Source organism: Schistocerca cancellata, chromosome 1 (genome assembly GCF_023864275.1).
Source record: "Schistocerca cancellata isolate TAMUIC-IGC-003103 chromosome 1, iqSchCanc2.1, whole genome shotgun sequence".
Lineage (NCBI taxonomy): Eukaryota > Metazoa > Arthropoda > Insecta > Orthoptera > Acrididae > Schistocerca > Schistocerca cancellata.
In genome coordinates, this window is record NC_064626.1 from 744,440,693 (window position 1) to 744,459,422 (window position 18,730).

At 46.0% G+C, this 18,730-nt stretch overlaps 1 pseudogene; it reads right to left on the reverse strand.

Annotated features, from left to right (window-relative positions):
• Positions 1–408: 408 nt before the first annotated feature.
• On the reverse strand, positions 409–526 carry LOC126100059 (5S ribosomal RNA; annotated as a pseudogene).
• Between the last annotated feature and the right edge of the window lie 18,204 nt (positions 527–18,730).

Below are 18,730 nucleotides of genomic sequence, written 5' to 3' on the forward strand. Positions count from 1 at the left end.
TTGGATGAGACTTTGAGACACCTTGTATTATGTGGACGACTAAAGTATATGTAGGAATTTTAACCCGACTATTGTCTACATTTCATTTTTTCCCGGGATTTATGAAATAACGTTATTTTTTGCTTAATTAGGTTCGGTTTATCAGTCTACCACGATCAGCTCATTTTGGCCACTACAGCTACTACCATCAGATCAAATTATAAAAAAAAGCACTCCGTCTTCAGGCCACAAGTGACCCATTGCGACCATCCGACAGCCGTATCATCCTCAGTAGATGCAGATAGGAAGGGCTTGTGGTCAGCACACTGCTCTCCTGGTCGTTATGATGGTTTTCTGTGACCGGAGCCACTACCATTCGGTCGAGTAGCTCCTCAATTGGCATCACGAGGCTGAGTGCACCCCGAAAAATGGCAACAGCGCATGGCGGCCCGGACTGTCACCCATCCCAGTGCCGGCCACGCCCAACAGCGCTTAACTTCGGTGATCTGACAGGAACCGGTGTATCCACTGCGGCAAGACCGTTGCCTAGATCAGATTATACATGTAACATAAAAACTTCGTGTACAGCGTAAATTAAACCAATGAGTTTATAGACACGTGTCAGCTGCCCGTGCATGACCACATTATCTGATGCTGCCTCGCCAATATGGGTGTTGTATGTGTTTAGATTACTGTTTATTCATACGTGAATTTCAGAGGATGTGCATGCAGCTGACACATCTCTTTACAGTTACTGCTTTAACGCCAACTGCCTCGCTTCGTTGAACACACCGGTCCCTGTCAGTTTTCTCCTTGTCTTTCCAGACAAGGGAAGGAGAGGTGTTGGCGTAATACTCTGGTCACCAGACTTTGCATCAATAGCACTCCGTCTTCAGACTACAAGTGGCCCATCGGGACCATCCGACCGCCGTGTCATTCTCAATTGAGGATGCGGATAGGAGGGGCGTGTGGTCAGCACACCCCTCTCCCAGTCGTTATGATGGTTTTCTTTGACCGGAGCCGCTACTATTCGGTCGATTAGCTCCTCAATTGGCATCACGAGGCTTAGTGCACCCCGAATAATGGCAACAGCGCATGGCGGCTGGATGGTCAGCCATCCAAGTGCCGGCCACGCCCGACAGCGCTTAACTTCGGTGATCTCACGGGAACCGGTGTATCCACTGCGGCAAGGCCGTTGCCTGTTTGTACCAATGCCCTGGATTAAATCCCAAACTTCACCGCAATGTCTCTTGAAGTTTGGACATGCGACACTGTCGATGGTAACATGCGTGGGTACGTTAAGCTCGACGGTCCCTCGGGGCCATTCGAGAGGCGCAGACAATGTGCTAGCATCCGGTTTCACCCACTCCCGTCTCCCATAATCACACACCACAAACATGAGACCACACTACACTCACATCCATTACAGTCATTTACACCTATAGGATACACTTAAGACACCAGTCCAACACTTCGCAATGGAAAGGCGCCTATGTGCTAGAAAGAATAGCAAACACCTTTACAATTAGCCTGATGGGTCTGCCCATCGTACTCTCCCAGTCAGCCACGCCATACGATGTTACTTTTTTGCTACTTTAATACGAAGTACACACTCGTTTCTGTAAGTGAAATGTACACACTCGGTGATTGCTACACAGGCCTAAATCAGCCACTCATGTCTGACAAGTGCAAGCTGACATAGTAAAAATGTCACTCGATAATTTCATGTGGGCTTTGAATTCTAGTTCTCTTTTAGTTTTGAGACAATCAATAAGAGCTGAAGGTCGACTGGTCGGCTGCAGTCTTGGACGTAAAGCTGTGCGAGCAAAGAAAGAACCACGAGCGCTCTGGAGCCTGGATGCAGAACGAGTTAATCTGGCCAGCGCCCCGCTGCACCTCACACCGGCAGCCACACGTCTGAACAACCCGTCCAACACGGCGCGCTCATATGTGCCTCACAGCCCGCTAACTATGCAGTTGTTGCTATGCCAGTCTCCATAATTTAGGATAAAAAGCGTTATTGAATACATGATGGAAGTGACGCGAAAGCTGAATACGCCAACGTCTGCCACATGAAAGTCAAGGGTTCTGCAGTCACTTGCATCATCGCTGGCATGTGACAGTAGAGCACCAGCAGTTTCCTTTGGGAGAGGCCTTGCGTAGCCAACTAGACAGAATGGTGGCAAGGCAGTATTTATCGACCAAACTACGAGGGGAGGTTATAGGCACATCGAACTCATAAATCGCCAAGTAATCAAACTTTCGGACTATTGATGATCATAGAACTTTAGCAAGGGTGGACAAAAGTAAAACAAACATTTATTGTCATGGAGTCGTCGGAATAAGACTTCGGGCCTATATCATCTACGCTCCGTTATTGGTGCAGCTATAGGCCGGGTGATATCATGGACCATTGTTCCGTGGAGGTTGCCGCCCTTTCACCGAGAGCGCGAACGCACGCCTTTGCTGTGTCACTCGACTCAGAGATATAAAATCAAAATCCTGATGCTGGATGAGGTTTTCACCAGCAGTATATGGCATGGAATGGGAGGAGAGGTTATAGCGTAAAATTGCTGTTCAGCTCGCCCCCCTCCCCCTCACAACAAACACACACACACACACACACACACACACACACACACACACACACACACACACCGCGCGAGGTAGCGCAGTGGTCAGCCCACTGGACTCGTTTTCTGGAGGACGTTGGTTCAGATCCCCATCCGGCCATTCAGATTTTCATAAAGCGCTCCAAGCAAACGCACGGATGGTTCCTTTGAAAAACGCACGGCCGATTTCCTTCCCCATCCTTTCCTAAACCGAGCTTATGCTGCGTCTCTAACGACCGCACTGCACACAGGATTAAACTATACACTTCCTTTTTCATGCATACACCCATCACATTCATCTACCTTCAAAAATGGATGAGTCATTGTGCTAGGAGGAAGAAAGCACTTTTCGATTACGTGACTGAGCAAAACCTCGGTGTTTGTTTCTTTAGTGAAGATGGTGCGTTTTAAACAGGTGAAAGGCAAGGAATAAGTGCAGGTGTTGTCCAGGTTACAGGATAGGAAATGATTCGTTTTTTAATGACACTACTGAATGAATCTCTTCTATAGGAGAGAACACTAGTCATATGGAGACAGCTAGTAGGTGTGATTTTATTAGTAAATGTTGGTGCAAAATCGTACATGCCAATCAATTCACTGAACACCTTGGAGAATGTACTAGAAAAATACCTCTGAGACGGACGAACTGTGACATTATTTTGGCTAGCCATAAGAATCGTAAGAAGCTGTAGTGAGCAATATGTACTTGGTGTGGCAACTGAAAGAGCCTGTAAAATAATAGTTCCGTATGGATAAACCGTATTTGCAACCCTTTCAATTGGTTGTCACTTCGGTGATGTGTGTGTCCCTAACCTATCTCAGTAATGATGCGAGGAAAGGGGACCTACAGTTTAACGTGAACCACGTGGCAAATATTTACATGAGATACGTCTGATTATCTTTGTTTGCCTTCTCTTCTTGCAGTACTTAAAAACCTTAAAGTTACAAGATTTCCTACAACTTGACGGTATGCCAGGTACCTACAACCTAGTCAAATCAGGATTTCCTTGAATATCTGTACCAGATAAATCAATGTGGACACATTTGAATGTAAGCGTTAAACATAAAATTTAAGATAGGGTCGAAACGAGGCTCAAAAGGGAAACGTTAAGTCAATACAATCGATGTTACCCAAGAGTTTGCCAGATATTACTACAGAGAGGGAGAGAGTTTGCATACAGTCTGAACCACCGAGCATTAAAGATAATGTAGCAGTGCAGAAATGCTTCAACTGGCGGGCATGGGTCATTACACAGAACGCTGAGACAAGGAAAAGGTCTGTAGCAAGTGTGCAAAGCCAGTTTACAGGAAGGAAGCCAAAATACCGTGTAGGGCTCCGCGAGTACGCAGTAGTGCCGCAACATGACGTGGCATCGACTCTCACAGGGTCTATGGATGTTGTCCCTATACTCTTGCATGTCCATCCGCTTGATACATCCGACCAGGTAACGTGTTTCCAGTCATCAATAATCCAATGTCGGTGTTGACGGGCCCAGGCGAGGCCAAAAGCTTTGTGTCATCAAGGGTACACGAATGGGCCTTTGACTCCAAAAGCCTCCATCGATGATGGCCCAGCATTGAAATCTGCAGCAATTTGCGATTCTCGTCAGTCCCGTTCTTACAGTATCTTCTTCCGGTTGCAGCGATGTCGGAGATTTGATGTTTTACGAGATTCCTGATATTCAGAGTACACTCGTGAAATGGTCGTTTGGGAAAATCCCCACTTCACCGTTACCTCGGAGATGCTGTGTCCCATCTTTCGTGAGCCGACTATAGCACTACGTTGAAGCTCTCTTAAATCTTGATAACCTGCCATTGTGGCAGCAGTAACCGATCTAACAACTACACCAGACACTTTTTGTAATATATACAGGGTGAAAAGTATTTAAACCGACAAACTCTGGGAGGTTGTAGGGGACATCAAAACAAATATTTTTCCCTAATGTCATTTTTTCCTATGAGAATTTTTCAAACCAGTGAAGGCCGTATTACACTCTTCAGTTGTTACAGGCCGTATTACGATCTTCAGTTGTTAGAGGGCGTATCACGCTCTTCAGTTGTAGGCAGCTGCTGTCCACCAGTGTTGTAGTGCATTGTCTCTGATTACTAAATGAGCGATACACCTGGAGTGAGTACACTGATATGGTTGGTGCATACCACGTAGCGCACCGCAACGGACGAGCTGCACAGCGGGTTTATCAACAACAATATCCTAATCACCGTATCCCGCATCATACGACCTTTGCTGCTGTGTACCAACGTCTGCGTGAGACCGCGTCATTTAGCAGATTACCTGGGCAGGGACGCCGTCGCACGGTAAGAACGCTGCAATTTGTGGAAGCTGTCTTGCAGCATGTGGAGCGGGATCCTTCAAGCTGATGTGTTGGCAAATGTGCCAACACCTTGTAGATAGAGGAGGCCGAAATGCACGCTATCTAACGCAGACGGGCGTGAGGTCTGGAACAGGATACTTAATTAATGCTATACAGAAAAGTACGTAGCTGATGTGATACTTAACTTTTATTCCATCATTGTGGTACATCGCTCTGGGTTATACAAGTGAGACTCTCTCCAGATATGGTTAATGGCGCCTTGCTAGGTCGTAGTCATGGACTTAGCTGAAGGCTATTCTAACTGTCTCTCGGCAAATGAGAGAAAGGCTTCGTCAGTGTAGTCGCTAGCAAAGTCGTCGTACAACTGGGGCGAGTGCTAGTCCGTCTTTCTAGACCTGCCATGTGGTGGCGCTAGGTCTGCGATTACTGACAGTGGCGACACGCGGGTCCGACATGTACTAATGGACCGCGGCCGATTTAAAGCTACCACCTAGCAAGTGTGGTGTCTGGCGGTGACACCACACAATCAGCAGTCGTGCAATTGCACGTAACGAGGGGACGAAGCAGACCAATGTAAGAACAGTCCTGCGAGAGCAATTGTTACGTCCATTTCACTTACAGCGTGTCCACAACCTGGAACCAGTTGATTATCCACCCAGAGCACAGTTTTCACAGTGGTACCTGGAACAGTGTGAAATGCATCCTACATTTCCATCCTCTGTGTTGTTTACCGATGAAGCAACATGCGGGCGTAATGGAGTCTTCAACATGCATAATCGCATGTTTGGAGTGTTTGGTTCAAATGGCTCTGAGCACTATGGGACTTAACTTCTAAGGTCATCAGTCCCCTAGAACTTAGAACTACGTAAACCTAACTAACCTAAGGACATCACACACATCCATGCCCGAGGCAGGATTCGAACCTGCGACCGGAGCGGTCGCGCGATTCCAGACTGATGCGCCTAGAACCGCTCGGCCACTTTTGGAGTGGTGATAACCCAAATGCCATAGTTACTAGCGCTCATCAAGTGCCGTTCTTCGTTAATGTGTGGGTCGGTGTTATTGGGGAGTGTTTAATTGGGCCGTATCTGCTACCTAGGCTTTTAAATGGCAAGCACTATTACAATTTTCTCTCCAGAACATTGCCAGAATGGCTGGAAGACGTCCCGCTGCCTACAAGACAACGCATCTGATTCCAACATGACGGGGCGCCGGCACATTTCAGTCATCGTGTGCGTCGATTCCTGGACCGACAGTTCCCAGAAACGTGGATTGGCAGAAGTGGTCCTGTACCATGGCCTGCTCGATCCCCAGATATGTCCCCTCTGGACTTTTTTGTGTGGGGAGGGATGCCCAACCTTGTTTACGCAACTCCTGTTACATCAATGGAGGATCTGGTTGCCCTGATAGTAGCAGCAGCAGGAACAATTAAGAATACTCCTGGGATTTTTGCCTGTGTCAGACAGACCATGATCCGACGGTGTAACATTTGTTTACGTGTCAATGGAGGCAGTTTTGAAAATCTACTGTAATTGAAATTGGGTTGTGATAATGTGTCACTTTTGGTCATAAGAAATGGAAAAGTGTTTGTTGGTTTAATTAATTTGCCGCCAAAGAAATCTTCCTCTACCGGTTTAAATACTCCTCATAGGAAAAAATGACTTTAGGGAAAAATATTTGTTTTGATGTTTCCTACAACCTCCCACAGTTCGTCGGTTTAAATACTTTTCACCCTGTGTTACAAAAAGGTACGGCCAAACTTTCAGGAAACATTCCTCACACACAAATAAAGAAAAGATGTTATGTGGACATGTGTCCAGAAACGCTTAATTTCCACGTTAGAGCACACTTTAGTTTCGTCCACCTACGCTCAATGGAGCACGTTATCATGATTTCATACGGGATACTCTACCTGTGCTTAACGTTCTCGCTTCCCGAGCACGGGGTCCCGGGTTCGATTCCCGGCGGGGTCAGGGATTTTCACCTACCTCGAGATGACTGGGTGTTTGTGTTGTCCTCATCATTTCATCATCATCCAGGAAAGTGGCGAAATTGGACTGAGTAAAGGTTGGGAAATTGTACGGGCGCTGATAACCACGCAGTTGAGCGCCCCACACACCAAACATCATCATCATCATCATCATCTACCTGTGCTGCTAGAACATGTGCCTTTACAAGTACGACAGAACATGTGGTTCATGCACGATGGAGCTCCTGCACATTTCAGTCGAAGTGTTCGTACGCTTCTCAACAACAGATTCGGTGACCGATGGAATGGCAGAGGCGGACCAATTCCATGGCCTCCACGCTCTCCTGACCTCAACCCTCTTGTCTTTCATTTATGGGGGCATTTGAAAGCTCTTGTCTACGCAACCTCGGTACCAAATGTAGAGACTCTTCGTGCTCGTATTGTGGACGGCTGTGATACAATACGCCATTCTCAAGGTCTGCATCAGCGCATCAGGGATTCCATGCCACGGAGGGTGGATGATTGTATCCTCGCTAACGGAGAACATTTTGAACATTTCCTGTAACAAAGTGTTTGAAGTCACGCTGGTACGTTCTGTTGCTGTGTGTTTCCATTCCATGATTAATGTGATTTGAAGAGAAGTAATAAAATGAACTATAACATGGAAAGTAAGCGTTTCCGGGAACGTGTCCACATAACATATTTTCTTTCTTTGTGTGTGAGGAATGTTTCCTGAAAGTTTGGCCGTACCTTTTTGTAACACCCTGTATATACAGGGTGAGTCACCTAACGTTACCGCTGGATATATTTCGTAAACCACATCAAAAACTGACGAACCGATTCCACAGACCGAACGTGAGGAGAGGGGCTAGTGTAATTGTTTAATACAAACCATACAAAAATGCACGGAAGTATGTTTTTTAACACAAACCTACGTTTTTTTAAATGGGACCACATTAGTTTAGTTAGCACATCTGAACATATAAACAAATACATAATCAGTGCCGTTTGTTGCATTGTAAAATGTTAATTACATCCGGAGATATTGTAGCCTAAAGTTGGCGCTTGAAACCTCCGACGTTCAGTTGCGTGTTGTAACAAACACGGGCCACGTCAGCGAGCAGCATCTGCAGGGACATGTTTACGATGACGACCGTGTTTACGAGTGTGGCTGTAGTGCACTGTTGTGGTTTGGTCTAGCTGTCGCAGTGTCCGCATGTAGCGCTTGCTGCTATTGTTATTCTGCATTCGTCTCCGCACGCAGACCAACTGTAGTACACCGTGTTACCAGACGCCTGTGATAGTTTAGTGTTGTAGGAACTGTGACCATGGTGCATTCGAACTCTGAAAAGGCGGAGATGATACTCATCTATGGCGAGTGTCGACGAAATGCAGCTGAAGCCAGCAGGGTGTATGCAGAACGGTACCCGGACAGAGAGCATCCAACGTGCCGCACATTGCAAAACATCTACCGCCAACTGTATGCAACAGGTATGGTCGTAGCACGCAAACGGGTCGTAACAGGCAGTTGGTGTGTTAGCTGCTGTTGCCATGAACCCACACATGAGTACACGGGACATTGCGAGAGCCGGAGGACTGAGTCAAAGTAGTGTCACGCGCATACTGCGTCACCGCTTTCACCCGTTTCATGTGTCGCTGCATCAGCAATTACATGGTGATGACTTTAATCATCGAGTGCACTTCTGTCAATGGGCATTAACATAGAATGCGTCGCAGTTCTACCTGTTTACCGATGAAGCGGGTTTCACAAACCACGGGGCAGTGAATCTACGGAACATGCATTACTGGTCCGTGGACAATCCTCGCTGGTTCAGATAGGTAGAGCGACAGCGACCGTGGACTGTAAATGTATGGTGCGGAATCATTGGCGACCACCTCATTGGTCCTCACTTCATTGCAGGGGCCCAAACAGCTGCAACATACATCGCGTTTCTACAGAATGATCTGCCAACGTTGCTCGAAAATGTCCCACTGGAAACGCGTCGACGTATGTGGTATCAGCATGATGGCGCACCTGCACATTCCGCAATTAACACTAGGCTGACCCTTGACAAGATGTTCGACGGGCGTTTCATAGGACGTGGAGGACGCATAAATTGGCCAGCCCGTTCTCCTGATCTTACACCTCTGGACTTCTTTCTGTGGGGTACGTTAAAGGAGAATGTGTACCGTTATGTGCCTACAACCCCAGAGGATATGAAACAACGTATTGTGGCTAGTTGAGCACAAAACCGGCTCTGAAGACGGTTGCCTGAAACAGCATCGGTAGCTACTCATAACATTACTCACTTGTTCGCAGATTTGTGAAGCCTAACGATTTAACACAGAAACTATTGTGATTATATTGACAGCAAAAGAATCGATTGTATGTAGTAAGAAATAAAAAGTATTTAAGACCAGTGGTCTCTATATTTACCAGTGTCACTCAGGCCGGCCGGTGTGGCCGAGAGGTTCTGGGCGCTTCAGTCTGGAACCGCGCGACCGCTACGGTCGCAGGTTCGAATCCTGCCTCGGGCAGGGATGTGTGTGGTGTCCTTAGGTTAGCTCGGTTTAAGTAGTTCTAAGTTCTAGGAGACTGACGTCCTCAGAAGTTTAGTCCCATAGTGCTCAGAGCCATTTGACCATTTTAAGTGTCACTCAGAAGGTTAAACTGTGGTACTGATAAGGAGATCCGGTACTTTACCATTAACATGAATCCGCTGTAAGAAAGAATATTTACACTTATATTTAGAGTATTTTGAAGACACACACAAAATTTTAATTTTTGTCGTGAGAAGTTGATAACGTTTTCTCAACAAAAAAAAAAAAAATTAATAGCTTCAGTCCCTCACTCTGACCAACGTTTTCGAAAGGTTTCTCTCGGTTTTAACGAGAGTACCAGAACTGACAATCTCCTTTCTCCATTCCCAAGTGGGATTCCTTCTGTGTCTCTCGCGTCCTGTTGGGATATTTATGCGAAAACGACGAAGCTTTTAAACAGCTCGCCCTGCTGTCACGAGTTAGGAATGAAAGACACGAAAAAAAAAAAAAGAAATTCTGGTTAAGCCGTCAAGAACTGTGTGGTTCTCTGCACTCGACGTTCCCTTTTCAATAGGTGTGCAGATCCAGTCGCGTCTAGGAGCCTTGGCTGTGGTGCTCGCATGAAGAGGCAAGCGACGGACGCCACCTGCTCCCGGTCCTCATCACACTGTCTCAAGGACCCGGCAAATCTGATGGGAGGCGTTCTTACATAACGGACCAGTGCAACGGCAGCTGCATGCGGTACTGCAAGTCCGAGGACGGCTGCACCTGCTCCTCTAACAAATTCTGATGCCAGAGAACAGTGGAACATCGAAAATGGTGTCCCCGATACGTATAGCTAAAATGTATCTTCCTATTATTGCAGTGGCACCTCCTACTGAACTAATTTGTGTTACCAAGCTCGTCTGTTGAGTGCCTGTATAAATAATGTGACCAATGTCCATCACAACTGACACTTAATACCGTTTAATGACCATTAACTGATGTACCGGGTGATCAAAAAGTCACTATAAATTAGAAAACTTAATAAGCCACGGAATAATGTAGGTAGAGAGGTAAAAATTGACACACATGCTTGGAATGACATGGGGTTTTATTAGAACCAAAAAAAAAAAACCGATATTGCTAGACGCGTGAAAGATCTCTTGCGTGAGTCGTTTGATGATGATCGTGGGCTCAGCCGCCAGTTTCATCACGCTTGGCCTTCCAGGTCCCCAGACCTCAGTCCGTGCGATTATTGGCTTTGTGGTTACCTGAAGTCGCAAGTGTATCGTGATCGACCGACATCTCTAGGGATGCTGAAAGACAACATCCGACGCCAATGTCTCACCATAACTCCGGAAATGCTTTACAGTGCTGTTCACAACATTTTTCTCTGCCTCGTGATGACTGGGTCTTATGTGCTGTCCTTAGGTTAGTTAGGTTTAAGTAGTTCTAAGTTCTAGGGGACTGATGACCATAGATGTTAAGTCCCATAGTGCTCAGAGCCATTTGAACCATTTTTGTTCACAACATTATTCCTCGACTACAGCCATTGTTGAGGAATGATGGTGGACATATTGAGCATTTCCTGTAAAGAACATCATCTTTGCTTTGTTTTACTTTGCTATGCTAATTATTGCTATTCTGATCAGATCAAGCGCCATCTGTGGGACATTTTTTGAACTTTTGTATTGTTTTGGTTCTAATAAAACCCCATGTCATTCCAAGCATGTGTGTCAATTTGTACCTCTCTATCTACATTATTCCGATATTTATTCAGTTTTCAAATTTATACTGACTTTTTGATCACCCGGTAAATTAAATGAGTTAACTGAAGATCATAAACTGAATCTTAATATACTACTGACCAATCTGTTATTAACTTCCAGGGCATTAGATGGCTATATAACGAAGCGAGGGAGAGCTTATTCGAAAATCTGATCAGTACATATGACTGTCTGAGGTTGGTTTTCAAGCGGTTTTGCACGTTCGTTTAGGTAAATACAGGGCTGATCACCGATTGCCACTTCAGGAAGTACAAGAGACCAGCAAATTACGATAATACACAGTAGGAAGTTCGCACGATTCACAGGCAGAAGGCGATCACGACTTCACTCACGTAGGCTAATTGACGGCCATGGTGACGCGTAGGGCATTCAGCCATAAAGATAAAGTTAGAATAAGTTTACTAACTTATGAAAGGAGGGAACCGCGTTCGACGAGCTAAATCAGGGATTTTTAAACCAGAGCTCCCTTCACAGAGGTCCGGATAACTCACCAAATAACGAGTGCAATACTTCCAAAGCGCAACGAAAGCCCTGGGAAAGAAGACGAAAAACTAAGTTCAGCATTACGTGTCAATCAGGACTGAGTGGAATGCAGTGCAAAAAGGCAACCGTAACCAATATAACTAAAAAACTTATCAGAGAAGGCGACCTTAGGAGAAAGATAATTGGAGCAGACTTACTTTGTACACATCCGAATGTTACGAACGAAGCAGTGAAACACGTTATTCAGATTTTTGAAACTGACATTTAGCTTTCAAGGTATCATGAACGTTTCGTTTTGTACTTCTGCAGCCATTGCAAGAGAACTTCTTTCAGATGTTCATCAGTCAATTTCGTTTGTGTTCTGACTTAATATACCTCATTTATGAAAACGTTTGCTAACAGCAATAAGTTGCTCCAAACACTGGTACCATGCCAGCGACAAATTGTCTCATTTTTGGTAACCCAACATCAGATAAGCAGCGGTAAAATCCGACAAATTTTGCTTCTCTGTACTCCTCTGTCAACAAGTAATTTGGTTGTAGGTCAGTGAGTTCCAAACGTAGTTCAATTGGCAGATCACCAAGTTTACAATCAAACTGATTCTGGAAAAGAAGAAAGTCGTTTTCTGTTCTATAAATATCTGAAAATTTCTTAAAAAATGCTTCTACAAGTAATGAATGAGTTTCTCAGAAATTCAGGGTTGAGTTTTCGGGGATTGTAGCACAAACCTCTTTCAACCGTGGAAGTGAGAGGAGTTTTCTCCTTCCATTTGTACTACTAACAATGACAGATTTCTCCGCTAGCCTTTTTTGGTTTCACAGAGATCACTGATGAGGGGTCTCTTTTCTTGAAGTTTCCAATCAGTTCATTTATGTGGGTTATGAGGTCGACCAGAAATGAAAACTTTGAGAGCCAGGTAATATCGGACAGCCTTGGATCACCTCTATCTTTTCCACTGAGAGAAACATCTGTTTGTAAAAACGGAACAGGACTTTACCGTGGTTGAGCCACCTAACTGCTGTGTAATATGGCAAGCCACAGAATTCGGGAGCAGTTTCATCAAGAAAAGCCTAAAACTGGCGGTGCCTGAGTGGACGTCGCTGAATGAAGTTCGCAGCAGAAAAAGCTCTTTTCAATACACAACGAATATACAAGTCTTACAGAGTACTTCCTAGTGTATGGCGCAACGTATGATCAGAGCGCCCAAAATCTACAAATCCTCCAGCTGAAGCCGGCTGCGGTGGCCGTGCGGTCCTAGGCGCTCCAGTCCGGAGCCGCGCTGCTGCTACGGTCGCAGGTTCGAATCCTGCCTCGGGCATGGTTGTGTGTGGTGTCCTTAGGTTAGTTAGGTTTAAGTAGTTCTAAGTTCTAGGGGACTGATGACCACAGCAGTTGAGTCCCATAGTGCTCAGAGCCATTTGAACCATTTTTTTTCCTCCAGCTGTGTGCAGATTATTCAACATAATATAATCAAGGTATGTATCAGGCAGGATTCGGCACGAGTGAAGGACTCGTGGCAATCTAAACGTAATATTTAAATTTACACTGTATCAGAATGTCTCGTGCTCCATACGTTTTACCAAGCAAATTCAACTGCCGTTGGAGGGCTGGATGAACTGACGTCGCGGGCCGGATGTGGCCTGTGGGTCTTAGTTTCGGACCCCTTAACTAAACGCTGGGAACGAAGATGCCACATTTCTTAAAATACTGATTCAGGAATGATCATTATATTTACTGCGATTTGACTACGATACCGAGCACAGTGACTTAAATGGGTACAAAACGTTTCTAAAATATTCATGTTATTTGCTATGAAGTGTATAGGATATGTGAGTGGGGTGGGCTTAGATGTTGGATGTGTAAGGAGCTAAAGAGGTAATCGTAAGGAGGTAAATAATGTCCGATAAACGCTGTCTGACAAAACAGTGACACATTTGGTAGACGTGGTCGGTTGTCAGCGAATAAGAGGCAGTCACATGAAAACTACACACGCGCCACATCGAGACAACGGAACGGTTCCAGTCAAAAGCAACCACCATAGGTGTTAAGACATTTAGCCCTTTGCCTGTTTCGTAGAACATGGTAGGCCGCTGAAACATCCACAACCGTGCTTCCTCGTCCGACTGAAATCGAGGTCCACACATGTCTTTCTTCAGGTCGCCAAAGATGTGAAAATCACACTGTGAACGATCCGAGCTGCACGGAGGAGGCTGCAGTTTTTCCCAGCGAAATAGCTGAAGGGTAGCCTTCATCCGATGGTAGTGTGGGGGCTGTATTACTATCCAACAGGATGCATCCGCAGTTCGTCGATTTCCTCGAGTGTGGAACCACAATCTGTGCGCAGCGCTATGAAGACACTTTGCTGAAACTGCAATGCGCCATGAAGTCAAAACGGCCAGGAATGCTAGTGGACGAAATCATCCTGTTGCAAGGTAACGACAGCCCCGATGTGATTTTACATCTTTGGTGACGTGATATTTCGTGGACGTCGGTTTCAACTCAGACATGGTAGGGCAAAAGTGGGTGCGGTTGTCTATCCGTCTGCGACCGACCACATCCTTACGAAACATAAACTGGTCGTCTTGTCACCCAGTGGGATAAATTTCTTAACGCATGTGACGTGGTGATTATTTTTGAATGGAACCTTTCCGTGGTCTCATTGTGGTGGTGGTCAGTTTTCATTTCACTGCTCCTCATAACTTCGTACACATGTATACCAGTGGTGGGTAAGTAAATGCTGCTCTCCTGACAGGCAGATCTGTTGCCTTAGTGTAGTAGTATTGCTCGTGTTCACGATTGTTGCCAGACTTGGTAGAGCATCTAAAGAGTGCGAACAGCGTCAGATGTAGAGTGATCACAGTGAAGCACACGAAGCCTGACAAAGTTTGAAAGGAGCTTCGTAGTGGGTCTGCATTTGTCTGGTGAATCGAATCGTACAATACCAAGATCTGTGGGATATTCTAATACAATGGCCCGTTGTTGAACTGCACTGGAACGTGAGGGCAAGCATCTCATCATCAATGCTCCGGCCGACCACATCTGACCGCCATAAAGGACGCTCGTTGTATCGTCCAGCAAGCATATAGCAATCCCATCGCATACGCTCCAGCTGACTGAGAACAGGTAACGGGCTCCATGCAACGTTCTATGTCATCCCATACCACTGTTCGAAGACTAGCAGGAACCAGAGTAGAGAAAGGGCTGAATCCGTAGTGGTCCCATGACCGGAGAGCATGGACTGCTGATGAATGGCGGCGCACTGTGCCCACCGATGAATCGCGGCTCTGCACCACCCAAGATTATCATCATGGGCTAGTATGCTGGCAAAATGGGGAGACGTCATAGACTTCCATTGATTTGGGGAAGCACAGCGATGTTACTCATACCTTCATGATGTGAGCAGCCATCGCGTATGACTTCAAGTCACATTTGGTAGTGATGTGGGAACTCTGATGGACATCGTGCGTCCTCATGTGTCACCTCTCATGTGACGGTATTGCCTGCCATTTTTCAACAGAAAAAATGCTGGACCACATGTGTTACAGCTCTGTATAAATTGTCAGCATTACGGATGAGACACTCCAGTAGCCACCAAGATTTCCAGGTCACTCCAGCTCGGAAGCCAACTTCATCTCGGTGCCAGTATCCAGGTTATCAAGGAGCAGTTGCAACAGTTGTGGGGAGCTACCTCAGAAGAAAACACAATATCGTTGTGACATCTTCCCAACCGAATGACTGCATGTAGCCAGGCCAAAGGGGATACGAAAATATACACTACTGGCCATTAAAATTGATACACCAAGAAGAAATGCAGATGATAAACGAGTATTCATTGGACAAATATATTATACTACAACTGACATGTGATTACATTTTCACGCAGTTTGGGTGCATAGATCCTGAGAAATCGGTACCCAGAACAACCAACTCTGGCCGTAATAACGATACACCCGGGCATTGAGTCAAACAGAGCTTGGATGGCGTGTACACGTACAGCTGCCCATGCAGCTTCAACACGTTACCACAGTTCATCAAGAGTAGTGACTGGCGTATTGTGACGAGCCAGTTGCTCGGCCACCATTGACCAGATGTTTTCAATTGGTGAGAGATCTGGAGCCTGTGCTGGCCAGGGCAGCAGTCGAACATTTTCTGTATCCAGAAAGGCCCGTACAGGACCTGCAACATGTGGTCGTGCATTATCCTGCTGAAATGTAGGGTTTCGCAGGGATCGAATGAAGGGCAGAGCCACGGGTCGTAACACATCTGAAATGTAACGTCCGCTGTTCAATGTGCCGTCAGTGCGAACAAGAGGTGACCAGGACGTGTAACCAATGGCACCCCATACCATCACGACAGATGATACGCCAGTATGGCGATGACGAATAGACGCTTCCAACGTGCATTCACCGCGATGTCGCCAAACACGGATGCGACCATCATGATGCTGTAAACAGAACCTGGATTCATCCGAAAAACTGACTTTTGCCGTTCGTGCACCCAGGTTCGTCGTTGAGTACACCATCGCAGGCGGTCCTGACTGTGATGCAGCGTCAAGGGTAACCGTAGCCATGGTCTCCGAGCTGATAGTCCATGCTGCTGCAAACGTCGTCGAACTGTTCGTGCAGATGGTTGTTGTGTTGCAAATGTCCCCATCTGTTGACTCAGGGATCAAGACGGGGCTGCACGATCTGTTACATCTATGCGGATAAGATGCCTGTCATCTCGATTGCTAGTGATACGAGGCCGTTGGGATCCAGCACGGCGTTCCGTATTAACCTCCTGAACCCACAGATTCCATATTCTGCTAACAGTCACTGAATCTCGACCAACGCGAGGAGCAATGTCGCGATACCGTAAACGGCAATCGTGAAAGGCTACAATCCAACCTTTATCAAAGTCGGAAACGTGATGGTACGCATTTCTCCTCCTTACACGAGGCATCACAACAACGTTTCACCAGGCAACGCCAGCTAACTGCTGTTTGTGTATCAGAAATCGGTTGGAAACTTTCCTCATGTCAGCACGTTGTATGTGTAGCCACCGGCGCCAACCTTGTGTGAATGCTCTGAAAAGCTAATCATTTGCATATCACAGCATCTTCTTCCTGTCGGTTAAATTTCGCGTCTGCAGCACGTCATCTTCGTGGTGTAGCAATTTTAATGGCCAGTAGTGTATTTACAGAGTGATAATTATTGAACTACATGAAATAAAATCGTCATAAGTTCCAAACGGTTTGGGTTAGGAGTTTCAAATTGTACGGTTGGCAGCGAGGTATGATGGAAATTAGTATCCACGTGCATGGTTTGGTTTAGCTACGAAGCTCACTTTTATTTGAATGGGTTCGTCAATAAGCAAAATTTGCGTATCTGGGGGACGGATAATCCGCATTTCGCAATCGAGAAGTCCCTCCACCCTCAGCGGGTGACTGTGTAGTGTGGAATGTCCGGTCTCGGAATGATCGGTGTGACATTCCTCGGTGGCACGGTGACTACCGAATGGTACGTGAAGGTTTTGGAAGATGATTTCGTCCCCTTTATCCAACATGACCTTGATCTCGACAAGATGTGGTTCATCCCAGACGGAGGTCGACCCCATTAAACCAGGAGAGTGATGTCCTGGATGGGCATTTTTGTTACGGCATTCTGGCTCTCCGGTACCCATGTGTCACTGGCATGGGTTTCGATTGGCCGCCATATTCTGCAGACCTGAACACATGCGACTCATTTTTGTGGGGCTATATTAAAGATAAGGTGTACATCAATAACCCCTAAACCATTGCTGAGCTAAGAACAACTATTCAGCTCATCGACAGCATCGATGTCCCGACACTTCAGCAGTTTATGCAGAATTTTGCTATTCGTCTGCGCCACATCATCGCTAATGGCTCTGAGCACTATGGGACTTAACATCTGTAGTCATCAGTCCCCTAGAACTTAGAACTACTTAAACCTAACTAACCTAAGGACATCACACACAACCATGCCCGAGGCAGGATTCGAACCTGCGACCGCAGCAGTCACGCGGTTCTGGACTGAGCGCCTAGAACCGCACGGCCACCGCGGCCGGATCATCGCCAATGATGGCACGAATATCGATCATGTCATAACCTAAATCCGAACTCTGTAGTGACGTTTGTGTGTTGAATGAAGTGTTTGCACGCCGTAATTTGTAACTAATTTATGTTTTCTTTCCATGCAGTTAAATAATTGTCACGCTGTATAAGTGGGATAAAACTGCCAAGGTCTTTGTAAATTTGACTCAATATTGTAATCACTGATATAACGTCACGTAGCCTCTCAGCCCTAGAAGTTGCGTTTCGTTTATTGCATATCGATGAGTCAGTTTCAAGGAAGACGAGATTCAAGAAGAAAAAAGTCAATATGATAACAGTGCTGGGAACAGCTATTAACTCACTCATCTGCAAAGCTGTACAGTTCGGAACGGCAGTCTTGGGCTCAAATACAGAAAAAATGTAGCGGGCATTTGCAAAGCGCAGAGGTAAAGCGAGAAAAGTGGAAGAGACGCAGAAGCCATGTACTCAGTTAAAAACATCACCAGTTTGTTTGCCTAAAGAGAGAGGGTACCTTAAATGAAAAAACTCCCTGACTATTTCTTCCTTTAAAATGTGTGCTTATTCGCCACCGTAGTGGCAGCCAAGAATAAACCTTCTAAAGATTAAAATCAAATTATTTCGTAACAGCAATGTCAGTAAGGCTTGTAGTTAAAATTTGGTAATTCGACAAGGCCAGCACTTACATTTGTGGATAAAGTTTGGTAATTCGACAAGACCAGCACTTACATTTGTGGAAAATATGGATCGCTACGGGTGTCGAATAGCAAGTAAAGGTGCTGCCACTAATAAAGGTGGAAAACGTCTTGAGGGTAATGCCCTCAACTCCAAAATAGGTGGGGGGTGTAAAGTCTGGCACCTGGTAAAAACCCGCGCTAGTTTCTGAACCGAATGCCATCGAATCAGGAGTTTACCACCGGGTGACGGGTTTGTCTTAATGCAATTACTGGTTCATGAAGGTTCTTCCCAGTAGG